This window comes from Otolemur garnettii, unplaced genomic scaffold (genome assembly GCF_000181295.1).
Source record: "Otolemur garnettii isolate 467f Iridium unplaced genomic scaffold, OtoGar3 scaffold00013, whole genome shotgun sequence".
Classification (NCBI taxonomy): Eukaryota; Metazoa; Chordata; class Mammalia; order Primates; family Galagidae; genus Otolemur; species Otolemur garnettii.
In genome coordinates, this window is record NW_003852408.1 from 26,927,042 (window position 1) to 26,954,672 (window position 27,631).

Below are 27,631 nucleotides of genomic sequence, written 5' to 3' on the forward strand. Positions count from 1 at the left end.
TTTGATGAAGCAGTGTCTCCCTTGCTTTCACGTGGCTCACAGTCAAAAATGATTTCTGATTATTAAATCCACTGTTGCTTGGACAGAATCTTTGCCATCCAAACTGGGGTAGCCACGCTTGAGGAGCCCAAGTCCCAAAGAGCTTCATCTATCTCACCTTCGTTTCAGCACATTCAGTCATTTCCCCCTTCCCTTGTCATTCAGGTCCGTCAAGGTCCTCACCATTTGTCTTACGATTCTTTGAACTCGGTCCGATTTTCTGCCTACTTCGCATTCCAGGAATGTGGGCTCAGAGAATTCTTTTTTATATAGGATGAGTAATATGTTTCGTTAGCATCTCTACTCTCAACCGTCAGATTTGGAAGTCCCTTTAAAGGTTTCCTTGAAAGAAAATTAATTGACTTAAGAGCATTCCCAGAAAATGGAAGAGACTTTAGCAGCATTTCAATGGAGGCATCCCGTGGAGCAGCAGCCCCAAACTCTCTGCGGTTCTGCCTGGATATGTACGTGCAGGACGGCGTTTGCTCTCCATCTGTTCTCAGGGCAGTTGTGAATTTACGGCCACCTTTCTGTACTCCTCATTTTCTACTTAAGTTACTATTATCTTGGCTCTGGTCACTGTAAAGATACAAACATGTTGCATCTTTGCTTTATTCTGCTTTTGAGGGACGGTATGCTCTAGCACAGCGGTTCTCAACCTGTGGGTTGCAACCCACAGGAACTGTATTAAAGGGTCAAGGCATTAGGAAGGTTGAGAACCACTGCTCTAGCAGATCAGAGGACCCACCTTTTCTTTTATCTTTTTCTTTTCTTTCTTTCTTGTTTTTTTTTTTAAGAGACAGGGTCTCTGTCATCCAAACTGAAGTGCAGTTGATACCGGAAAAGTGGGCCCCAGCGAGCTCAGCCGAGCGGGGCTTGGGGACCTGCCACCTCTGTCTTAGTGACAGCAGCCGTCAGCGGAACCGGCAGGTTGGAGCAAGCGGTGAGGAGCTTCCCTCCCACACCAGAGGCTCCAATAGAGCCATGCTAGAGGACCTGCTGGCTCTGCCACAGGCTGGAGCAAAAGGGGGAGCTTTCCTCTCCCACCCGAGGCTCCAGTAACAAAGAAGACCAGGTGGATCAGGTGATAACACTGAGGATTCCTCCAGTGCATCCCTAATTGGTCCATTTTTAATCCTGCTCCTAACTGGTCTATTTTATAGACCAATCAGCTAAGCTTTCAGCTCATTCAACTACTACCCCTATATAAACCCCTGAGCAGAGAGCCTTGGGGCAGATCATCACAGATCATCAAGGAAGAGAGAGCAGAAGAGCAAGACTTCAGCAGACTGTCTCAGACCTCTGAGGGAGAAAGAGGAAGAGCTGTAACACTTATACCCTGCTCTGTAAGGAAGTTTGGCTCTTTGTAAGAGCTGTAACACTTGCATCCTGCTCTGCAAGGAGGTTTGGCTCTTTGTAAGAGCTGTAACACTTATACCCTGCTCTGTAAGGGGGTTTGGCTCTTTGTAAGAGCTGTGACACTTTAAAACCTATCTTATCTTGCTCTGCAAGGTTTGGCTCTTTGTAAGAGCTGTAATAATACCTCTGTAAATAGAACCTAACTTACCGTCCATCCTGTGGTCCATCGATTCATTCATCGAATCGTCGAGACCAAGAGCCTGGAAATCCAAAGTCAAAAATCCGGTATCACAGTGGCCTGATCATAGCTCACTGCAACCTCAAACTCTTAATCATAAGCAATCCTTCTGCCTCAGCCTCCTGACTCGGTGGGACTAAAGGCACACACTACCATGCCTATCTAATTTTTTTTTTTTTTTTTTTTGTAGAGACAGTCTCACTTTGTTGCCCTTGGTAGAGTGCTGTGGCATCACACAGCTCACAGCAACCTCCAACTCCTGGGCTTAAGCAATTCTCTTGCCTCAGCCTCTCGAGTAGCTGGGATTACAGCCACCCACCACAACGCCTGGTTATTTTTTGGTTGCAGTTAGGCCGGGGCTGGGTTTGAACCTGCCACCCTTGGTATATGGGGCTAGCACCCTACTCACTGAGCCATAGGCACTGCTCTATCTAATTTTTTTATTTTTATAGAGATGAGGGTCTTGCTATGTTGTCCAGGCTTGTCTTAAGCCCTAAAGGATCTTTCCACCTCAGCTTCCCAAATTGCTGGGATTATAGGTATAAACCACTATGCCCAGGTAGAGAGTCATTTTTAAACTATGTAACCTTTAGTTCTAACTCCCTCCTCTGCCACATTCTAATTAGGTAAATTCCAGTCAAACTACTTCACCTCTCTGGGCTCCATCTTCTCACCTTTAAAATAGGATGGTCAAAATATCTTGACCTGTGCTAGGAGACCCTGGGACAATCCTATGCCACAGGCCAGGGCTTCTTTTTGGCCACTTGTAACAGTTATTCCTGCATCTTCAAACATTTGAAAACATCTGAATTTACGAAACTGCCAAGAGTTTAAAGCACAGTTTAAACCATTCTATTTCAACAAAACAATACTGTTAAGTCAAAATAAGGGGACCAGAATAGAGCATAGGGTGTTCCTTAACACTGTTCCGAACAGCCATGAGACAGCTGTGGTGTTTAGCATCCTTGCTACTTTGTAACAGCCTCTCTCTCAGTGCCCCAAGCGAGAAGTGATAGCTTGATACCATCAATGTTAGTCCTCTTAGGTGTCAGAGGGAAGCTGGTCAGCTCGAGGGGAGGAGCTGGGAGGTGTCCAGGGTGCTTCTTCATAGACAAGCATATCTTTGTCTGATCTGCCTAAGAGAGAATGGGTGTTTGGTGGTGGAGGCAGGGACAAACCTTTATCTCCATTCAGAGCTCTAAAATCTTAAGGAGAGAGACGAAACCAGGTTGTGTAATAGCTGATTGTTATGTAATATGATCTTGTTTCAAAAATAAAGAGAGTTTTCTCCGGAGGGGAAACCAAACCCTTCTGACTTATTTTATCAGTCTCAAAATTTTGAACCTCTTCCACACACACACACACACACACACACACACACATTTATCAACTTTGGCATCTGAAAGGCATCTCCTCTTTTTTGACTAAAAAATGCCCCGAAAACAGGGGGATATGTCCACACTTTCTTTTTTTTTTTCCTGATACATATTGGAAGAATAAGACTTCTCTTGGGCCATACATTAAATATACAAACACTAACAAAAGCTGATTAGCAAATAAAATGTCCGTGTATACTTTTCATGATATGCTGCACTACAGAAAAACAAAAAATCCTCCCAAAATCTGCACGTGGTCCATGGGCTACAGGTTGGACACCCTTGAAAATATTCAGATGGTGGTTGTAAGGAGTCCCTGAAACAATGGTTTGTGACATGTTGAGTCCAGAGCCAGGGATGTGATTGTACTCAGCACAAGGACCGAGCTCTCCCTGACACATGATACTCAGCTCAGGGAGGTTTGCTGCAGGAGAAAAGCCTGCGCATGCCTGCAGAGGGAAGATGTTTGCCCCTTTAAGTCTGGGCAAGGTCAGAAAGAAGGACTGATTCATGTCCCATAGTTACTGACTCACCAGTCAAGTCCACCTTCATTCTGGTAGGACCTGTCTCCATTTAAGCCAAGGGGTCTGCTATGGAGAATTGTCGAGAAGCCCTTGCCATTTTCTATGGTGTGTTCTGGGCGCTTGTTCTTATTGTAGATCCCTAACATTCTGCTCTCTTCCTCACAGGGCCAGAAAGAGCACCTCTTGAAATGTGGAGAATTACAGGTGTTAGTCATTATGTGCCATTGGTTATTTTATTGATGGCAATTCATGGTTCTTAAAGAAGAGACTGTCCATGAACACAACATGGTCATTTTTTTCCTATTCAAGGAACAGGATTTTTTTTTATCCCAGAAGCCCACAGAAATCTGCCTGAAATCTTCTTCAGGTTGAGAACAGTTGGGTTTGGCTACAGCACAAAGCTTACACACCACATATTGTTACTTGTGAATGTATCTTTGTCCACTGGGCTGATTGCTTGCAAGATTAGAAAAGATGAGATTTTATTGATAATAAGAAACTTTCCATTTCTCTAGGCTCAACCTCTCACATCTCAGCATGTACCAGTCTATTGCACATCAGACTCATCCTGCTGGTCAGTGTAACAATATTTCAGCTCAGTAGAGATCAATAGAGGCCTACAAGAGGAGAGTTTTGCTGTGCATCGGTTGATACTTGAGGCAAGTAGCCAAGAAGAAAAAGACAACAACCTTCCACAATATCCCCAGAGTCTAACTGCCTCATCTGTTTCTTATACAACCCACAAAAGCAACATGGTTTTTCTTTTGCCTCAAGTGGCTCGTTAGCTTAGAAAGGCATCCTTGAGACTTAAAATGTAATCAAGCACAAGTGAAAGTTTAACTTATGCAATACGTGTATGGATATATGACATGCTTTAGGGAGTGGGGCATGTGTGTGTGTGTGTGTGGTTTTGGGGGGGGGTGTGAGAGAGGATCTAGTGTTATTCTTTAATTATCTCTTCTCTTCTAACATGCTAACACCAAGATCCAATATCTCAACAGCACTCTGTAGAGTTTTCCCTGTTACTTTGGAGTCTTTGCAGTGTGGTCCCTTCATCATTAAAAATCAGCGATCACATGTATTCCATTCTGCAGAAGTTTTTTTCCTGATAAAAGGCTTGTTTTTCTTAATGCTGGATAGTCAGAGAGTAAAATTGGCTAACTAGAACCATTTAGATGCTATCAATCACAGAGATTAACCAAGGCTATCAAATTCTGTTCTAATATTTTTTGAGCTGAGTTCCAAATAGACTGTTCAGTCTGCAGCCACAGACTCCAAAATACGAACTGAATATGAAAACATTTTAACTTTCATGTTTTAATGATAAGAATGTTGTTGGCATTAATATTTGAACATTTCAGCATACCTAGTTCTGAAAGCTATGTCATGGCAGGCTCAGAATCCACTGGCAGACTATAAATAAAATCTTTCTATAAATATACTTTATGCCAAACTACCAGCAGAATACATTTTTCATCTTCTAAACAGATGGTATAAGAGAAAAATCATGCATGTATATGATTAATCAAACGTGCTTTTGCTGATAGAATTTTCATTACCATTACCAGCATGAGTTTTGTGCATTTTATATTTTATTTTGAGAATTAATGTATTTAAGGAAATGATTAATATAAATGAAGATGGAAAGATGATAAGACTTTTCACATCTTTGCCTTCTTTGAGGTCCGGTGGGCCTGAGACTTTTTTTCTGCAAAGAGATAAGCAGGTGGATTCTTTCAGGCCCGTGTGGTTGGACGTGCTTGCCCCTCACCTTCTTATTATCCCAGCCCCTCTCTCTCCCAAACCCTCCCTGGTCATTTGTCAGAACTCTTACTCTGCTAAGTAGTTAGCCTTTATCAAAATACTTATCTTTATGATGCTTTCGACCAGTATGTAAGATACTGAAATCAAAGAGAACTTACTGGGGGAAACGCCGTAATAAGGGTTTTTGGCATATTATAAATAGTACCTAATGTGGGGATGGTCACAAAAGAGTAAGAACTCCTCTAGATTCAGATGATCTGGACTGAAGTACAGTGCATCACCATAGTAAGAGTGCTGATTCTCTACTCCACATCCATTCTCCCATCTTTCCTTTATAGGCCTCTAACTTGTTATCTGGGCAAATCGTCATCTAGAATAAAAGATAACCTTCTAACCACCCAAGTGGCTCAATGAGACTGTAGGATTAGGTTGTTCTCTGGGACAAAATTTTAGCCAGTATTAAAATAAGACAGCTTACTTTTCCCCTTCTGCCTTTCACCTTGTTTCTAGATTATAGTTTGTATATGTGGCTGGAATTCAGCAACCACTTTTTTTTTTCATTTTTTTTATTTGCCTATATTCATGGGGTACAAGTGCAATTTTGAGGGATTGATATCCTGCATTGTGTTGAAGTCAGGCCTTCAGGGCCTACATCACTGAAGCAACCCGCATCATACGCAGCAAGCAATCTCCAGCAGCCGTGTTGAACCGTGAGGATAGAGGTGGTAGGCTAAGATGGAGGGCAGAAATTCAGAACCGCAGTCCCTGAAATCACGGAGAAGCTCCCACGTCATCAGCAGCCTGTCTCCTGGTAGGCTTCTTTTATGTGAAAAAGAAATAAGGAGCTATGTTATTGAACATACTGGCTATGGACCTCTGGCAGGTTGTTTAATTTCTCAATACCTTAGTTTCTGTGCCTATAAAATGAAACCAGTAATGGTGTCTAACCTGGAGAGCTGTTATGGGTGTTAACCAAGACAATGCGTGCACAGTGCTCAGAAGAGGACCCTGTGCATAATAAGCACACAAGCTGCTGCTCTTACTTAGATGCCTGAGATTTGGGTATGGAACAGTCAGTTTTTTAATAATTGAAAAGTAACCTGGGAAGATCCTCAGCAAGTTATTATTGTTCGGTGTTCTGAAATGTGAATTTGAATCATGCCTTCTGAGAGAGAATGAGTCATTTAGCTAGCCAGGGAGTCTGCCATCTGCCTATCAGTACTGCTTTGCTGCCCTCTGCCCATGCAGTAACTCACTCACGGTATGACTAAGACATTGTTTCTTCATGTAAACAGTCCTTTAAAAAGCCAAATGGCAGCGCTGGTGGCAGTAGTAAAGAAAATACTTAAAAAGCCTACTAAGGAAATGAAGTTTCCTAGTAAGAATGCTGGCATTATGGTGAGGATTCTGAACCATGACTTGACCATACCCATCGTCGGCTCCATGCCAAGGAAGCTACAGATTATAGAGGCCATTTCAAGTATGAGCATCTTCAAATGTCTCCTGACGTATCATTGACAAATGTTAAGTAAGGATCTGTTATGATGTATGATCCACAAGCAAAATCCACCAGTGATGAAAGGATCAAGTGAAATAACTAAAGGGAAATAGAATCTGCAGAAGATGCCACTGGGCATACTGTGTTTACTTCAGACGAGCTTCAAGAGTGAAGAACTCTAGCCTAGGGGTACTGTTGGCCGCTGGTGTGGGCTCCTGCTTACTCCTGTGGTTTCCCTGCACCTTGCTCACACCTTTGGAATGGGTTCCTTGGCCTATAAGCCACCCTCCAATCACCCTGATTTGGTGTGCCATCTGTTTTCCCTCAGGATCCTGACATAGTTATCACACCTCTGTCAAGGTTGTTTCCTCTTAACCAGCTTTCATATGTTTTATCCTTCAGAAGATTTTCACAAGGGTCCTATGGCAGACAACTCTGTGACACTGAAAGGGGATTCTTGTTCTCCAGAAAAAAGATGGTACAGAGATGGTGAAGGTGACATCTTAATAGGAGACTCAAAAGAGCCCAATTTGGATCCTGGTATCAATGTACTTTATCTTGGGTTTCCCTGAAAGCAGGGCCTAAGTCACAGGCTTGCTCAAATGAAGTTTGTTTCTGAATGTGACCTCAGGGAGCACATGTGAGAGGTGGGAGAGGAAAGAGGGAAGGTTGCGGATGTGAAGAATATTGAGTTGACTGTAGACAATTGGTATTTGATCACACTAAGACCTTCTGAAGATCCTTACAAATGTGACTCAGACCATCTATCAGGTGGATCAAAGAAGGTGGCATTTATCAGTGGCTCCTGTGGCCCAGTGATGAAGAATGGCCATAGGAGGTCCCTGTATTTCCAGGATAAACATACAGGAGTGCCAGGCAAATGACTGGAACTTTCATGCTCACCCTCAGAGAAGCATCAAGGCAAAAAACTAAGAAATACTTGGCATAGACCTGATGTGAGGTACTCTGTAGTTACAACTGCCTGAGGATGGTCAAAGAAGCACTGGTTGGAGCCAAGAAGAATTTGAAGGGATGACAGAGATGTCTCCTCTGCCCAGTGGATGGCTGGTTTACTTCTGTGGTAGTGGCAAGCTACAAATTCACTTAGAGAAGGCCAAGACATCAATGAAGACACTAAGAAGCTAATGCTATTGCAGAAACATCCTTCTTAATATGAAATCTCTGGAGGAGTTGCCATAGTTGGCAGGAACTGGAAATCAGACATGTTCTCAACCACTAAGGATGAAGATAGACACCTGGATGGAGCTTAAGAAGTTGAGAGAAACCAAATTGAGCTCCTCCTCGAGACCACTGCATATCTACTGTTAAAGGTTGTGGCAGGCCATGCCTGTCAGCCCAGGGACAGTCCCCAAGGGATATACATGAGACTCCAAGACTTTCCAATGCAGGTGTGGTTATGGGGCAATTTAGCCAGTCCTGCTACAATAAGAATTTTGGAGTCTAGAATCTGTATTAGTCCTGAGTAGCAGAACTGTTGCTTTGCATGATGCTTAAGTGATTTCTGGGTAAAAAAATATGCCTGTAGGTATAAATGGCTGAGACTATACTTCTCTGGCTGGGTGGGCCTCTTGCTTCATCCACACAGCCAAAACCACCAACCTCCACTATTTTTGCATGATAAATATGTGCAGAAAGAGTAAATCACAGCCAACCATCTGTATCTCTCCCATGTATAGGTAAAAATACTTAGGAAAAGAAGTTCTTGAACTCAGTCCAAGTCATCATTTCATGTTCATCCTGGAACCCAAGTCACACTACATGGTCTAATAGGAAGAAAAATCACTAATTAGGTGAGTTTTTAATGGTTAGATATGGGTAAAATTATAGAGCATAACCAAGTAAATATAATTTATCCATAAGTCACACTTTCAACTCACAAGCCTGGCCAGTGGCTTGCAATGGGGAAAAAAATGAGTTCTACTTTGATGTGTTTTTCTGCCTTCAGATTGAAGGAATGATAGCAGATAACGCTCATATCCTAGTTTGGGATATAACTGCTCTCCACATAGCAACCAGAATTGGGTATCTAATCATATACATTGTAAACTGTATGTTAGTGCAGATTATTATTATCAGGAGTATAATTCAACTTTTCCCCTTGTAGTAAATAAAGTGACCTGAGTAGTATTTTCAGTATTTTTTTCTTCTCCATGTGAAATGTACTAGGGTGAAATGCCATCACAATAATTTGAAACTGCTCCTGATAGTTTATCATTTCACACTTCGTTCTTCACACACACCTTTGAAAAATGCTTAGAATTAACCCTTTAAAGGAAAAGGAGGGAGATAGGGAAATTTGTAACTTAAAAATAATGGTTCTGGGGCAGTGCCTGTGGCTTACAGGAGTAGGGCACTGGCCCCATATCCAGAGGTGGCAGGTTCAAACCCAGCCCCAGCCAAAAGCTGCAAAAAAATAAATAAATAAAAAATAATAATAATGGTTCTTCTCCACTTCCTTTCACACTCTTCCAGCATTCAGGAAATTTGGGAAATAAGTTAGCCATCAACCCTCATGACCTAAAAGATTTGGAAAAATTAAGTACCTGTCTTATGTTCCACCCTACTCCAGAGCACATGATCTTTTGACCCATAGGTAGGATCAAGCTCAAATCACACCCATTGAAAGAGTTTCACTTCAAACAGTGCAGTTAAATGACAAGACTATAATAATTATGACTGAATTTCATCTGCAGAAAATTGCAGTTTGACCTTGCCTTTCCATTACACCGATATGTCAGCAATAGATTGCCTGTCCCCCAAGATTCCACATCTTGTAAGGTGTCTGAATGCATCATGAATGGGGGTAGCTGCATAGTCTAAGGTCTGAATAAAACCTTGAGCATGATTGGCAGCTGATAGCATTTCAAGACATCGCAGGTATTCTACTTCCTCCAAATGCCTTCAGGTACATTTTCCTGAACAAACATGAAGTAGAAATATTTATATTATTAGGACCCTCTGTGATCTGTGCTGCTGTATTTCTTTATAGGTCTAGAACTTCCCAGTAACAAAAATGGCAGAAAAATCTACTAATTAAGGGCAGTGGCAAAAGGGAATGAAAGGAATGATCTGTGGGTAACTTAATATCAGACAGCATTGGAGCTGTGGTAAAAGATGTTTTGACTCATTAATAAGTGAGGTAACTTGACAAGTGTTTGAGGAAATTTAAGAAATTGAGAGTGCCCTGGCTTATGGCCAGTGAGAACAGAGTGCTGAGCTGAAAAGCAACACTTGACTTCCTTGACTAGAGTGTCTGGCTCCCAGAAACCCGGTGAATCATTAGCATAAGGTGTGAAGTCTATGGCCATGTGCCTTTTCTTCCTGCTGCATGGTAATAAAGGCAGAAAGGGTTGGCAGAAATTCACTTTTTGTGACATTGTGTCATCCTTAGCTATGACCTATAAAGAGCTTGGAAGTCATTACTACTGTTTAATGATGAGAAAAAAACTAAATGAACTGAGAACTAATGACATTCCCCTGACCTACAAAAGAACCAAGGTTGCAGGGCAAACTGTCACCCTGAAATCTGGAGATACAAGGGCATCCAGAGAGACATAAGCAAGATCAGCTTCCCTGGAACAGAAGCTGCTCGAGACATAAACTGGTCGGAACACTGCAGCAGTCGAGACATAAACTGGTCGGAACACTGCAGCAGTCACTTTGATGGATGACTAGCGGCTGAGTAGGAAGTAAGGTGGAATAATGTGGACTGAGAAACTCCTGAAGGGTCAAGTCTTAGAGGTGATTCTCCCCACCTTCATGGGTTTTCCTTCCAGATTCTAATGGTGAACATACAATAAAGATGCCCTCTACCCTCTGGGGAGGAGAAAGGCATATGGTGAAATACACCAGCACCTTCTCAATTACAAAAGCCTACTACTCTCTAAGGGAAAAAGACTTTGCAGAGCTTTATTCCAGTGAAGGAAAGGCATTACTCTCATCCCAGCACCCTCTAGCCTTCCTGTTTCATGTAAGGGAAGAAAGAGAAAAAAGAAGTCATAGTCACCAATGGTCAGAGCTTCAAGGAAATAGACTGGAAAGGAGTATTAGGGAGGGAATAATAGCTAAACCTATGAAGAAACAGTTGTAAAAATCACAGTTCCAAGACACAGACCAGCTAAAAGACTGAGATTCAATTGGAAGACTGTAGAACACTCCTTTTACTCCCTAACTTCACATGTATTATGACAGTGAACTATAGCTGAAAGAGGTGTAAGGCACATATTCTTTTTGAGGAGGAGTACTTAGGGAAGCTTAAGTATCTGCTATTCCCCTCATAGCCACTAATACTGGTAAAATATTTCTCCTATATCCAATCTTAGATCAGGTTGATAACTGGTGTTATTAACAAAATCCCACAATACCATGGGATCTGCCCATCCTGTGTCTCTGTAGGATGACCTGACACCCAGAATATATCTTGGCAATAAGTTGTGATAAGTGAATACAGAAAGCAGAGCCATGCCTGATAAACTTGACCATTTCTAGTCTCCGATAACTGGGCATGAGGTTCCCTGGTACAAAGAGTTTCAGGCACAAAGTTCTTGGCTGTCCTATGGCTTTCTGTGGTATTTGTGAACTTGCTTAGCTAAGTCTCTGAAGAATCTTCTTCCCATACTTGCCTAAGTTCATCCTGAGTTTCAGGAGGAGCTTGTAAGATTTACCAGTCTTCTGGTAAAATATATATGATTCAATTGATGGTCTAGATGCCGCAATAGTCCAAAATGGTTCATCATGGAAGTTTATAAAAAGTCCTTTGCAGAGTTGCATTAGCAAGATACTATTGATTTAGCATAAGTCATTTTCCTATGTGCATTACTCAGGTAAAGTAGATGTCTGACCCAATGACCCATCTGTGGCAGTGAATGATAGCATTGATGCTTTCAGCATGATGAAAGTACTAGTAGGACTCCTCATAATACCTTCAGAGAGGGCTTTCTGAACTTATATATGTGGGAACCAATTCCACTAGACAGGATCCTCTAAGTTACAAGCAACAGAAATTTAACTTAAACTGGCTTAAATGAACAACAACAAAAAAAATTGGTGTATATAATTAGAAAGTTGTGTATAGAGCTTTTTTCAGGAATGAGTAGGACATAAAGGCAGTCACTGAGTCTAGATCTGCCTATCTCTTGGTGTTTCTCTCTCTTTTTTTCCCTCTATCTTCCTTGTTTACCTCTGCTTCTTAAAGTAAGTTTCACACCCTGTTTCTGATGATGTCTCCCTCAGTTTGATGGGGAAAGTGGCCAGTGTAACCCTAATTCTAGAGCATTCTAGTACAGAAATCTCAACAGAAAGAGTAATTTTATTTCTCAAAAAATTCCATATAATAATCTCAGGGAAGGATTTGATTGGCTTGTTTGATCATGTACCTTGGACCAAGTATTACTTCTAGAAGGAAGGCTGCAAATGATTGCCCATCCCTGTGCTAGACAGTACTGTGACCAATAGCTCCATCAACAACCTATGGAACGATAAGGGGCAATTTCCCACAAGAAAAGAGGAAAATTGTTAACTAGAAAAAGAGTAAAAACATCTTGGGATGTCAAAAACAATAGATTCTCACTACATTATACCTTGTGATTTTCAAGTATGTACATTTATTCTTTATCTAATACATATGATTTCAAATGTGTCCTCACCTAACCAAGAATTTGATCACCTGCTCCCTAGAAAGAGGAGACTCAAAATCACACCCCAGTTCAGCATCTCTAGATCATGTACATTGCCCTGATCCAGATACAGGGCAATTTCTTTTCTTTTCTTTTTTCTTTTCTTTCCTTTTCTTTTTCTTTGTTGTTGTTGTTGTGACAGAGTCCCACACTATGTCCTGAGCAGAGTGCAATGGCATCATAGCTCACTGCAATCTCAGACTTGGGCTGTGGGCATCCCTCTGCCTCATCTTCTGGAAGCCACTGGGATTACAGGTGCTAGCTGTGGTGCCCAGTAGGGTTTTTCATTTTTTTAGGACTCAGGGTCTCACTCTTGCTCAGGCAAGTCTAGAACTCCTGAGCTCAAGCAATTTTCCCTCCTCAGGCTCCCACAGAGCTGGGATTACAGGCATGAGCCACCATGCCCAGCCAGATACAATTTCTCACAACAGTAGAACCTATGGCTTGAGGACAAAGTTAACCACCCTCAACATACCTAACAGAAAACAGTAGAGGAATATAGAGTAACTACAATGGGAACTTCCAGTTGGAAGAAAGAATACAAATGCTAAATGCCATATGCCATACCCTGCTGGATGGCAATTGTGAAACTAGGGCTAAATGGGTTCCACAGGAGACCAATTCCTTCCCCAGTCCTGCTTACAAAGAGACTCTTTCCTGGCCATTGAACTCCAAGGTTCCCCTTGATACAGGTGTAGATGGGGAATTCTAGGATCACATTAGCAGCCCAATACTCACTGCAAGGTTATGGGGGCCTGGGAATTGCCTTAGGGGTTGAGCAATCACAGGTCCCTTCTTAGACATGAGGTTTCTCAGATAGAGTAACTGCTTAAAACTCTAGGAAGTTGTTAAAGGAATCAATTCTAGAAAAACACCATTAGCCTGGAACCAATGCCAGAAATCTTGGCCAGTCACAATTTGTATATCTGAATCCTGACTTTCAAGTTCCTGTCACTTAGCAACAAGCCTTGGTCCTTTGCCCATGCTCTTGGCTCTCTGTTTTATATGTCAATCTTGGTCTCTGCTCTAGGACTATACATGATGATAAATCAGGGGGGTGAGGCAGAGCTAATCTGTCCCTGGAGGCCAGGCTGTAGCCCACTGGATGAGGTCTTTGTGGAGGAGTAATTATTACCCTTATTTAGCACGAGTAACACACAGCAGGAATATTTGGGAGGAATTCCTGTATTCCCTGGCCTTTCTGGTTTCAATATAATCTCCTTTTTTGGTACTAAATTGAGGGTATAACACATATTTTGAAATTTGTAATTCCACAGATATGCAATTATCTCACTCTTAATGGTCTTGTCTTTCCGGCTATCAACAAATAATATGGGGGGGGGGGTTAATTTTTTTTCTGCTTTAACAAATCAACCTATCCCTTTCTTTCAGGGCAATAGTAATGACTGCAAAAAAGTAGGCAACACTCTCCATCATTCTGATATTTTTCAGCAAATCCTCTGAGAGTTCACCCTTGGTAGGTTCATAGTCTATGTCCAACACCTGAAAGGTGATCATAAGCTGTGCTAGAGCATAGCCAAGGTTTCGTTTTCTCAGCCTGAGATGGGGGATGGTTCTCAGTCTGATACTTTACCTCAACTCAGGTAACTCTATCATGTAAATTCTGTCACTGGCAATGAGCCACTTCTGGATATGGATTCTTGTGTTGGCCAAACCACTTTTGCTTGCAGGTGACAGACATCTAACATAAACAAGTTTAAACAAGAAGAATTTACCTGCTCATGTAACACAGGTAGGGTGGGCTTCTCCCACAGTGAGATATGGAGCGACATGAGGCTCTCAGGGCTCCACCTCTCAGCTCTGCTTCTCTCTAAGTGTTGGTCTTATTTTTCTTAGGGCAGATGACCTCCCCCTGTGTGGTAGAGAGAAGGCCCTTAGCAACCCCACAGTATCCCAGAACAACAACTAGCAGAGTGGGAAGCATCTCTCTCACAGCATCTAATTGCCAGTCCCATGAAAGTTCTCTGATTGGCCTTGACTGGTGGGTCATATGCACAACACACAGACTCATCCCTGTCTCCAAGGTAGTAAATTACATAGAAGTTGCGAGCCTAAGGCATATAGCCTCCCCATGGCGGGAGCTTGCACAAAAGGTTGTGCTCTCTGCTCTCTACCACCTCATGAAAGGGGACCTAACAGCCCTCCAGAGGAGAGTGAGTCCCGTTGTTTGAACAAGCAGGAAGGAGATATGAGGAAGATGAATATGGCACTTATTCCACTATGCCTACTTCCCTTGGGCTGAGATTCCTAAGCCAGCACACTCACTGCCTTGGCTGAGCCTCTGAGGCTTATGATCCACAAAGCCTGTCAATTCCTTAAAAGAAAAATCCACTGAAAGAAAAATATGACTGTGCTACTCACAAAGGTGTGTGATGAAGATATTCACACGTGAAGCCTGTGAAGAGAGACACCTTGAGCCACGGAAGCAGGCCAGGGAGCCTCTAGACAGCACTGCCACCACAGCCACTTATACTTCCAAGGAGTGACATTCTCTCTGAGTGCCATGTTGGCTGAGCACAAGGACTGCACATCTATTCTTATACCCTGGTCACTTCCAGAGTGATTCCAGAACTACGGTATTCAAGTTCTAATGTTCTGATCGTGTCTGAGATCCCAGGTAAAAAAGTGCCTTTCAGCAGTCCATACCAGGTTAGAGCTTCTGTGAGCAGTCAGACTGAGCAGAAAGCAGAGCCAGAGGGAAATACTTTATTATAGGGAAGTGCCCGTGATGGTCATGGCAGGGCATGTGGTACTGACTACCAGATCGAGGAAGGAGCTAGGAGGTGGTAAGAGATGTCAGGACAAATGGTTCAGAGCTAAGAACATAAATGACATCATAGTCTTGAGACCTGCTTTCATGTGATTCTGAAAACTCCTGGGGAAAGTAGGCTTAAAGCTGGAATGAATTAGAGGCCAAAGAAGGATGATGATTATGCATTAAAGTCAGTGTCTAGGTGCTCAGTTGTTTTACTCTAAGGTTTTTATACATATTTTATTGATTATGTTGAAATTAAGAAAATGCATCTTGCATACTGATTTACAACAGCAGTTCCCAACCTGTTTAGCACCAGGGATTAGGTTCGTGGAAGGTGATTTTTCCACAGATGCGGGTGGGGTTTTGATATGAGTCTGAAAGCAGTTGATTTATGATGGTCTCTGTGCAGCCAAACCTCTCTGCTAATGATAATCTGTATTTGTACCAGCTCCCAGCTCTAGCATCACCTTCTTAGCTCTACCTCAGATCATCAGGCATTAGAGTCCTGTGAGGAACATGAAACCTAGATCCCTCGCATGTGCAGTTTATAGTAGGGTTCTCCCTCCCGTGAGAATCTAATGCCCCTGCCTTCTGACAGGAGGCAGAGCTCAAGCAGTGATGTGATCGATGGAGAGCAGCTGTAAATATAGATGAGCTTCACACACCCCTCCCCCTCATCTCTTGCTGCACAGTCCAGTTCCTACCAGGCCACAGTCAAACATCAGTATCAGTCCACAGCCCAGAAATCCAGGACTGCAGGTTTAGGGTATTTTTGTCTCAAGGCTATTATATTGCTTGTTTTTATATAATTAACATAAACATCATAGAATATAAAATTGTTTTTATAGCACAGGGGTCTTTATAGAACATTTAATCCCATTGTTCTCATACTTTTTTAATCAATAAAATCCTTTTTTCCCCTCCAAATAAAATCTTACAAGAAATTCAAATACAAAAGAAGACATGTATTTAACATTCGTTTAAGAAATATCTATATTCCAGACACTGAGCTTAGCAATAAAAATGGGCAGGAACCTAACAAGCTCTGTTAGAACTGCTTTCGCTGAAGCTTGAGTGAAGCCTGGAGGCTTCCAGGAGGCACCTGTCACCTCTTACAGCAGCCTTTGGGGTCCCCTGAGGCCCTGGCAACAGCTCAAAGTCTGATGTAGGCTCACTCCCTCGTTCAGAAGGTGAGACCTCTGAAGTCAGAGAGTAAGCCATTCATGCAGCATTTTGCAACTTCACTATCAGAAACTGTAACTGCATCCATCATTTGTTTCTGTTGCTTTAAAACAAAAAGAACAGCAGAAGTTGCCCCTCTTCGCTTGCTAAAGAAAAAATAAAAACTATTCCTCCTACATCTACCTTCGAAATTCTTTGGCTTCAGGTGAACAGTGCAATCTTTCTTTTCTTTCTTGGTACTTTTTTAATACTGTCATCTGGTTTCTCAGGAAATCTACATAATAGGACAAAAGTAGAGTTAAAAAAGAATTAAGAAATTAAATAATGGTCTCTTGAGGGTGTAACAGAAACCTTGAGGTGGAGAGGTAGAAAATGCGGAAATCTGATTGTGATAAGATTCTCAGGAAAGAAAGCCTAAAAGTTGAAGCTCAAGACAAAAAGAAGGAAGCCATTCACTGGGGATGCTGCATGGATAACCAGAGCATCAGGGAGGGAAGAAGAGCATTATTAATGAGGAATAAGTTGTTGAGGTCATCCGATGATTGATAGAAATGTGTATTTTTTAAAAACTTACATGGGAACACATTTTCCTCATGAATATCTTCTTGTCTTGCCTCTTCTGTGATCAGGAAGCACTGAGGATGCATTTGCTGGTCGAACTGGAGACCAGTCTGAAACATTGAAATGAAATATCTCACTCAAAATACACTAAGTGAGCACCTGTCATGGGGATGGGTCTGTGGCTCACCCTGAGGGACTAATGGGCAAAGTTACAGTTCTGCCTCCCAGGAACTGTCTGGCTGGAAAAGGAAAAAGACTCAAAACAAACATACATACCATTGCCTTGTTTGTTTGATCGTTGTGTACTCAGTACCTACTCTGAGCCAGGCAGCACTGGGCTGGGCAACTGGAGACAAAGGCCAGCAATGACAGAAACATTTTCTCCACTCTTAGCAACGAGGATGTGAGGGGAGGTGTCCAGTCATCAAATGGCACAGGTAACTGTAGAATCACCTCTGCTACAGGACTGTGAGGATTGTGAGGATGAAGACACACACCCTATGAAACCCTAAAATGAGGTGAGTCAATCTAGTCACAGAACTCAGAAAAGGCTCTCCTGGGCCGAGGTATGATAACTAGGAATTAACTAGGCAAAGAGAGGAGAAAGGGCCTTCTAGGGAGAAGCAGCAGTTGTCAAAGGCAGGGAGCAACACTAGTGAGGTGGGATGAGACTGCTATGGGAACCCATGAGCCACACTGAAGTATTGACTGTCTTTATCCTGAGAGTAACAGAGGCTAAAAATCCTTCATAAAAGTTCTACATAGGGAGTGCTATGGCATAGAAAAGGTGTAATTAATTCTTCTTGTAGGTGGAAAAGTCTGAAAATGCTCCTGAAGAGGATATGACATTTGGGATGAGCTTGTCAGGTCAGTGGATGCTTTTCCAGGTAGTAAAATTGTGTAATGCCATTCCAGGCAATGCCAATGACATGAGAAAAGAACTTGGCCAGGGATGGGAAGCATGGGCTGACCATGTGATATTTTGGATGTGTTGGCAAGGGCTGGTGGGGTCTTGGAGGTGGCTGAAAAGGAATGAGGACATAAAAATGGTGAAAATAAACCAAAGTTGGACAGCTGGCGCATATGTCAGAAATATGAAGGAGAGAAAGAGGGACAGGTGCGAAGGTGAAGACAAAGCCAGTTGACCCAGAGAAGCATTAACCTGGAGGTTTACTTTGCTTTTATAATAGAACCTGTTGAAAATTGTCTTCCATTCCCTCTGTAGGTGGCTGGTAGATGAAATTGCCTCTGCCATCAGAGTTACATGCTTGCACTCTGAGAACCTGGTTCTGATCCTGGGCAAGAAGTCCTCAGCATGCCGGGTTCCCAGCAAGCTGCCTTCTCATTTCTGCACTCCAGAGTTGTTCTCTCTCAACTCTGCACTCCAGACCCTTTGCCTTGATCCCAAAGTTTGGTTGCTCAGATTCTCTGTCTAGGGTTCTTGAACCTGTGTCATATGAACTCTGTCTTCTTACATTCATTGCCAAGTTTCCCATTCTGGGTGTTTAATCCTCCAGTTTGACTTCCTAAGTTCCTCACTGCCAAATCTGACCTCTTTAAGGATATTCAGATTATTCTCTCCACTATTTCTCCAGCCAATTTCCCACCTTGGTTTTTACCAACTTTTCCCTTTTGCCACCAAAGGCCCTGCCATAGAGTGTTACGTTCAAACCCACTTAGAATGGAAAAAGAGCCCCTGTGGACTTTTACAACTTTCCTGGAATCCCACTACCATCCCATCCTGTCCTTTTTTAGCCCATTTTTCTCTGCCCTTTGACAGTCCAAGGGAGTCCAAGGTCTCCTGAAATATGTCACACATAAATTTTCACCATGCACTGATCCCCTCAGCATCCAATTTATAACTGAATCAACCAAACAGAAAGCTGATACTGCTGTACATTTCCTCTGTCACTTCATGATTCTGGGAAATGATGTCAAGTTGAATACTTTCTTTTTCAAGTAAAATGTGGCCTTTCTGGGTTTCATGAAATAATGTTGGTTACATGATAAGCCCAATGGCTGACACGCAGCAAAGGCTCTTTGAGGGATGGCTACTCTTAAATACTTTAGCAATGAAAATACATATGTGTGCGGTACTTTTATGTCATATTTTCCTGAGATTAAATTGTATGGAAATGGGCTAATAAGCCAAACAAGAAGTAAATTATTTAGATCAGGAGTTTGAACCTTTTCTGTAAAGGGTCACATAGTAAGTATTTTAGGCTTGGCAGACAATACTGTCTCTGTCACAGCTATCCAATGTTACCTTTGTAAAGTAAAATCAACCATATTCAGGAAATAGTAACCAAATGGGCATGGCTCTGTCCCCATAAACTTTAATGACAAAAATAGGTGACAAGACAGTGAGCCATAGTTTGCCAACCTACGGTGTAGAAGGTTACCTACCAATACCTACCATACTGACTAGTTGATTAATTAATTTATTAATTTTACAAACATTCAGTGAGAACCTACTATGTCGAGTGCTGGGGATACAACGGTAAGACAAATGGATATATTTATAGTTCCTGCTCCATAGGGATGATACCTAAGGGCAGGAGATGAACATTAATTAAATGAACACCTATATAAATATGACGTTATAGCTGTGATTAGGACTATGAATAAAAGACATTGGATGTTATGACACTATTTGATAATAAGGTGTGTTTTTTGCTTATGGTTTGTGGAAGTTGGTTAGAGAGGTTTCCCCAAGGAAATGTCATTTAAACCAAGATCTAAAGCAGGCATCCTCAAACTACGGCCTGCAGGTCACATACGACCCGCCTAGGACATTTATCCGGCCCGCCAGGTGTTTTTGCCATCACTGCCTGTCCTGCTTAGCAGCCGACTCACCCCAAGGCCTGCAGTCCGGCCCTCCAATGGTCTGAGGGACAGTGAACTGGCTCCCTGTTTAAAAAGTTTGAGGACCCCTGATCTGAAGGGTGAAAATAAGCTCACCAGACTGAAGATGTTGTGAAAAGTTTACCTAGGCAAAGGACACAGCACGCGCAAAGCCCTACAATGGGATGAAACATGAGGCATCCAAAGAATTGAGACAAGACTGGTGTGGCCAAAGCATAAGTCACAGGCACATGTGATTGAGGAGACAAACAGGCGAGAGTGACTGGGGCCTTGGTAAAGATTATGGGCTTTAGCCCAAGAGCAAAGGAAAAACAATAACAATCTATAAAGCATGATTAGATTTGCTTGTTGAAAAAATTATCTATTCAGCTAAGGTGTTGAAAATTGAATGGAGGGGGACATACAACATTGCAACATGAGACATTTCAGTTATGGCTAGCTCACTCTTTTGAAAGAGGGAGAACGGGTGATTTGATGATTTGCAAGTAAAAACTCTTTTCTGCATCATGGAAAAGTCACTTGACCTCTTTCTGGTCTGTGGAAAATGAAGAAAAAAATGAATATTTATATTTTATCAGAGCCAACCTTTTTATCTCCTCAATGTTTCTCTTTCAGTGGTAAAATGCAGATGAATTTACATAAAAGTTTATTCACACACAGTTCTGGTGACCTACTGACTCAACTTGTTTTTCAACTTGACTTATTTTCCACACATGAAATATTTTTGCTCAGACAGCAGACAGATTGTAATAAAACATCTCTCTTGTTGTTTGAACTAAAACACTATGAATCAAAACTATTTAGAAGTAAATCAAGTATTTTTAAAGATCATAAATTGATAATCCAACAGGTAGGTTGATTACCAAAAAATGAGATTAAAAAAATAACCTTTGGGGCTTTTTTAATTTGTCTATATCCCTTCTAATGGCACCAAAAATATATGGGGTCTGGAACAATAGTTCTCAACAATGGGTAGTTTTGCCTCCCCAGGGGACATTTTTCATTGTCACTACTCTGGGGGAAGGGGACATGTAATGTGGAGAGGTCAGGGTGCCATTAACATCCTACAATACACACTACAAACCTCCCCACCCCCACTACCAAAGCATTGTCCAAACCAAAATATCAATAGGGTTGAGAAACCCTAATCTATAATAATGTTAATCCACAAATTCCCTTCAACTCTTCTCACTCCAGGTACTCTTTCATTCTTTCCTTCTTTCCTTCCCCCTCTCTCCTTTCTTTTTTCTTTCCTCTTTCTTCTTCTTTCTTTCTTTCATTCATTCATCCTTCCTTTCCCTTCCTTTCCCCTCCCTTCCCTTCTCTTCTCTTCTCTCCCCAACTTCTCTGTCTTCTCTTATCTTCTCTCTCCTTCCATAGTATATGTTCTAATTCTAATCCCTGTAAATATCTCTCTTTGCAATCCTCAGGTACTCCATTGCACTGAATCTTCTCATTACCAAAGTCTGCCTTTAGGAAAAGCATATTAAAGTCTACTAAAATATTGATTGACTGTTTGATCAGTCTGAATAGCTCTTGGGGATCCTGCTTTATGAAGAGGATTACTCTCAAGGATCCATCACAGTATCCTTGAAAAGGATCTTAGAATCCAGTGTAGAAATACTTTCTGCCACATCTAGCCAGCCAGCCATTCTCTGCTGGAATATTCCCAACGAGCTTGGTTTCTGAGCCTCCATTCTTCATTTAGAGGCAATGTTTAAAAGTTTCTCTGTATTTTGAGCCAAGATCTACAATCTTATTGGTGACTAGTACAACTACCTGTTGTCAATAATCTGAAGGGAGTCTTCTCAGCTTTTTTAGAAGTCATAAAATATCTCACAGGCCCACAGGTCACTTCTCCTCTAGTGTATATTAGAATTCATGAATGACTGGTTTAGTGATAATCCTAGTGACTTGTGCCTTCAGAATGTCAATCATCATCTCTCACTGTGACACACTCATCTATCTCCTACATTCATTCTGTCACCTGTCCTCCACCAAGCAGCCTTTTAAACATATCAATTTAATTTTGTTAATCTCCTGTTATTAAAAAGAAACTACAATGTCTTCCCAAGGCATCATTCAAAATCTGCATTGATCTGTAATACCATACAAAATCACGCTATGCTCCACCATCTCCCCCTTTTTCACTCTTGTCTTGTGCCATTTCTCCTCCTCACTCCAGTCATGCTGGATTCTCTCTGTCCCTTGAGCATGCTATGCTCTGCTCTAGCTTAGAGGATTCTCACAGGCTCTACCCTCTATCTGAAATGCTGCTTCTTTTGCTTATTTACCTAACTCCTACTTATTCTTCAAGTCTTAATTTAGTCAAACTTTCTCGAAACAAGCTTCCCTGACTCCCAGACAAGGTACATAGCATCAGAACACTTGAGACTATTTAATTATTTCTGTGTTATCTTTTTTCATGTTCATGTTGGGCTTTTCCACCAGACTGTAAAGCAAACCATGAGGTGGCGTTCAAAAGAACCATGCATTTCAGGTTGTTGCAAACCCTTTGATCTTTTATTCATCTTATGTTTCCTCTAAGAAAAGAGTAGACTTGGGAAAAATCTGTAACTAATTCTAACATTTCACTGCAGCATTGCACAAGGAGCCACGCTTGACATTATGAGATGTTCACATAGCTCTAGTTTTCAGACATGAGACTTTTATGATGTATCATGGGACACCTCAGAGAAACTGCCTGGACTCGTGAATGTGCAGCTTAAAAGTGCAAGGTATTCAGCACCGTAAGGGACAACTCTTGGCCAACGATTTAGGAGCCAGTGTTCTCCCACCTTATTCTGGAATGCATTCTATGTGTGCTCCAGAAGGGCCTGGCTAGATCGAGCCCTAGCTGCCATAGCTATGATTAAGCCAATAATGTGTCCATGAATTAGCTTTACCTCCGTCTCTCTTCCCTAAATCCATCATTCATGCTCCCAGAGACCACTTCCAAAATAAGTTACCGGCATGTAATCCCTTGTCTTGGGCTCCTATTTTGTAGAAAACCCAGTCTAAGTTAATTTATGTTGGAGTAGCTATTTAATCATATAGCGAGTGAATTCCACTCAGTTCCAAAAATCCTGGATCCACCATTGATAGACTACAATCATGCTGTCCTACCAATCCATTCCAACCTCAATCTCTGGCTCATGTTCTGTTATCTTAACATGGAAAAAGAGACTTGTCAAATGTGATTAAAGTATGGATCTTGAAGTAAGAGGATTACCTTGTAATCACAAGTCCTTATGAAAGAGAGGCAGGAGGATCAAAGTCAGAGAGAAGGCAATGTAATGATGGAAGCAGAGTCTGGACTGATGCACTTTGAAGAAGGAGGAAGGCACAAGCCAAGGAATGTTGGCCACCACCAGAAACTGGAAAAGGTGAGGAAATGGATTCTTTCCTATGCCCCACAAAAGAAACTTTGACATTAGCCCAGTGAAACTGACTTTAGACTCTGATCTTTAGAACCCTAAAAGAATAAATTTGTGTTGTTTTAAGCCACTGAATTTGTGGCAATTTGTTGCAGCAGTAATAAGAGAGTAACATATTACCTTTTTCTTGGATGACTGTTAGCTCCATGCTCGTAGTGCAAGGACCAGCCCTCCACACACACCCTCAGCTAGGACTCCCAAGACAACAGCTCCAGCACAATTGGCTCCCTTCTTGCCTACAGAGGAGTATTAAACATGTCATAAGTGATACAATCGAATGTCTCTATTAATAAAAAGAACAGCTGGTATTTATTAATAACAGCAAGTATTTACAATAAGTCAAGTTCTGTGCTAACCACATCTACATACTTCTCTAGTTGACAATAATCCTGTCAATTTGTAGCTCTCCAGTTCACCATGGTAGATATCTTCCTTAAGACCGAGTAGGTCCACTCTTTTCCCTTCCCTGCCCTGCTCTCTGCCCTGGGAAGTGGGTCCCTTTAGAGTGTCTCAGTTGGCTCCCTTGATCTCTTGCTTCCAGTTGGGTATGACCAGTAGAGGTAAGAACAGGAGATGTGGAGGGTGGGAGGGGGCTGAGGTCCCCAGCTCTCTCCCTCCCAGGTTATCATGGGTTGACTGAATCCTTCTCCTAAGGTCATGGAGCACATCAGGTAACTCCTGCAGAGAGCTTGCTCACAGGGTCTTTGCTTCCGCTACCTGTGGTAATTATACCATCACTTGTTGCTTTTCTGGACTCTTGCCCACATTTTGTAAATGGCCTCTGATGAAGCATTCATTTAAAGACTCAGTCTGCACATGCCATCTTATTTCTGCCAGGTCCATTTTACAACTAACAGAACTAAGGCTCAGAGTGGTGAACTTACACATTTCATCCAGTATAAAATAACCATAGAATGAGCAGAATAATAGAAGTTTCATCTATTTTTGCTGTGGTAGGGAGTGTTGATGATGTTCTCCCAAACTTGAAGAAGAGAATCAAATTTATTGCTGTTAATGTTGGGTCTTATTCATCACAGGCATGTTTAATCTGCCTGCATTTTTATCAGGGCTACCACCCTTAAATGTTGTGTTCTAGTTTTGTAGGTGCACTGTCTGGTATTTTTTCTAATAATATATGCAAATTTTGTGAAAATATATCATTTCCTATCTTGTTTTGATCATCTTTACACCACATTTTCCTGTTACACAAACAATTTAGAGTGTGGTTTGTCCTCAAAGATCATGCCAATTGAGAGGAAATGTTTCTGTGAGTTGTCTGTGTTCGATGTGGCCATTTTTGATGAAGTCTGCAATTCTAACAGCTGTGTCCTAAATTAAGAAGAAGATGGGCATTTCTCCAGAGATGAACCAATTCAACAAGAACTCATCTTGCACATAATATAAAACTTTAATAATTCAGCCCTACTGGGGGACTGGCCAGGCTGAAACATGTTTAAAGAAACACAGTTTGATGATTTTGAAATACAAACAAGAACTTGAACTAGGTAAATAAAATGTGGCCAAGCATAATTCTCAGGAAATTTGCTTGAATGAATAGCTAAGAAATATTTATAATTAGTGTGTCAATTATTTCTATGCGAGTGGATGTTTTTATGATGCTTGAGGGTCCTTTAAAAAGTTTGTTCTCATAAGTAATTTAAGCATTTCTCTTGAAATACTATTTGCACTATTAATTTAGGTAGCAAATTAATCATAGAATCATAATATTTTAGAGCTGAAAGAGACCTCAGAGAAATTCCAGTGCCACTCTCCTTTTGCAAACCCTTCCTTGGATGACTCTTAGCTCCATGTATACAGTACAAGGACCAGCCCCCTACGTACCCTTCCAGTCCAGCTTGAACTCCTGAGACCCTAGCTCCAGCACTATAAGCTCCTTCTTGCCTTAAGAGAAGATCCGCATGTCATAAATAATGCATACAACACTTCTGTCACTGATCCCTCAAACAGAGCCTTTGTTCTGCCCCACTCTCCCCTACCTTTTCTGCCAGACTAGAGTGCCTCCATTTCTTTCATTTCCAGTCACTTCCACTATAGAAGGCTCAGAAGATAAACCACTTTTCAGTGTCTTACCTTGCTAATCTTCTTCCTACCTGCACTTCCCCTCTAATCCTCTGAAGTTCCCATTCCACTGAAATGGCTTTTGCCAACGTCACTAAGAACACAGCTCAAGACTCAAATGACTTGGCCAATCCTCAACAGTATTTGGAGTGACTGATGACTCCCTTCTTGATGCTCTCTCCACCTCACCCTTGGCTGCTATTACCAGGGCTTCCACCTGGTTCACCTCAGCACATTGACCTTTCCTTCCCAGCCCCTTTTGTTGGAGCTCCTATTTGCTGTCGTTTTCTCTTTCCGCTCTAAAGTTCTTCATGGGAAATCACAGTCGCTCCCACCATTTCCTCAACTGCCTATAAGTTATATACACTCATATTTAATTATCAGGCCCAGATCTTTCTCCTGAGTTCTAAACTGCCTACTGACACCTTCTGAAGTTCCACCCAATAGATATAAAATAGAACTATTCTTCCTCAAAAACATGCTCCCCACTTACATTTTCTCTCTGTGAATAGCAATATCATCCACACAACTATCCAAGTCAGAAATATGACAGTTACTACATTATCTATCAATGGTTCCCATAGCTCCCAAGATAAAATCTAAATTCCTTAATATGACCATGAAAGAGCCTGAGACCTGTTGGCTGTTGACCACACAGCTCTCATGATGCTGCATCTCTCATGACTGCTTCCTATAAGTCCTAACACTACCCCAGCTAAATTATCTTTCTCACAACCCTCAAAGAACACTGGCTGCTATTCCAAGAGTCATTTCAAACATTTTCTCCTCTATCAAGCTTTTTCTCAACAATTTCCCCCTCTCTGGAAGATTGAATCACTCCCCAGGTGCTTTCATCAATGACACTTAACTATACACATTTGTTCTTAAGCCTTTTTCTCTCTACAAGATTAGAAGTACATTGGGTCAAGCACCATGTCCAATTTGTCCTGATGTCCACTGGATTTAACATGGTTGCATATAACAATTTTTGAAAAGGTATATCTGAAAAGACTGACACTAAGAGAATGAATGGATGAATAAATGAATGGGTATAACTGAATTTTTTTAATGCCCCCAAATTTGCTACTCCAGGTCCCACCAAGCAAGGCTTATGTTTCTAGAGATTCCAAATGTCAGTAGCTTGATAGCACCAGAATTCACTTGGGGTCAAGGCTGGGAGAGAGAGAAGGGGAGATATGAGGACTAAATCAATTTTTCTGAAAAGAAGTCTTTTTAAAGTTTAAAAAGTTATGAGGAAAAAGTCTAGAAAGATAGTTGAAACTGTATTATGATGAGTCTTCACTGCTAGGGAAAGGTTTGGATGTGAGGATTCACTCCAGTCTCATGAACAGAAAAATAGCAGGGCTCTATTATTAATTCATGAATAATGAGAATAATATCCTAATCAAAAATCAAATTTTAAGAATTTTTGCATGACCTCGTTATACAGGATTAGAGATCAGAGTCAGGAGGAGTAGGTAGGCATTGATGGCACAATTTAAGCCCTAAGGTAAGATTCTGATGAGGTTATTGGCATCAGGAATAGGAAGAAAGGGAAAGATCCGAGTCAAATGAAGAATCCATGCTGTTGGGGGAAGTAGAGTTATCTCGGTTAAGGTGAACCATGCTAAGTAACTACTTTAACAATGATAGATAATCAACACTATTGCCTCGCTGATGCCTCTGTTTGCAGGATATTTTCCTGAAAGTGAAATGGCTCTTAGGCTCTGTTCACATCACGTCTCTGTGGTTTCTTTTCTTTTACTGCTGAGTTCTAGGGACAGGTATCTTGGAGTGCTACTAACCATAATCTGCAAGCAGAGAGGAGATAGGAGAAAGATACAGATAAGGATAAATAAAGGTGCATGTTTCCCTGTCTCTAATCTATTAAGGCTAGACATGTGGGAAGAAACTTACTGAATGACAGAAGTTGTCAAGAAATCACAGATTCAAAAGAGGGGATTTCACAGAACCAACAGCCTAGTGAGGATGAAAGTTGGTGTGATAAAAAGAGGGAAAGGATTTGTCTGTGCTCATTGTACTTAGACTGGGATGGATGATCTCTGTGGCCATACTGCCTAGCCAAATATCCAGAGGTTAGTGAAATCTCCAAGTCAGTCTTTGCTTTTTTCTTTCAAGCTGCCCTCAAGACCTCAAATGCCCAGAGCCACCAAAACCAGAGTTCGGGCAGCAGTAACAAACAAACATCATGGCAGTCAGTCCTGACACTGTGGGTA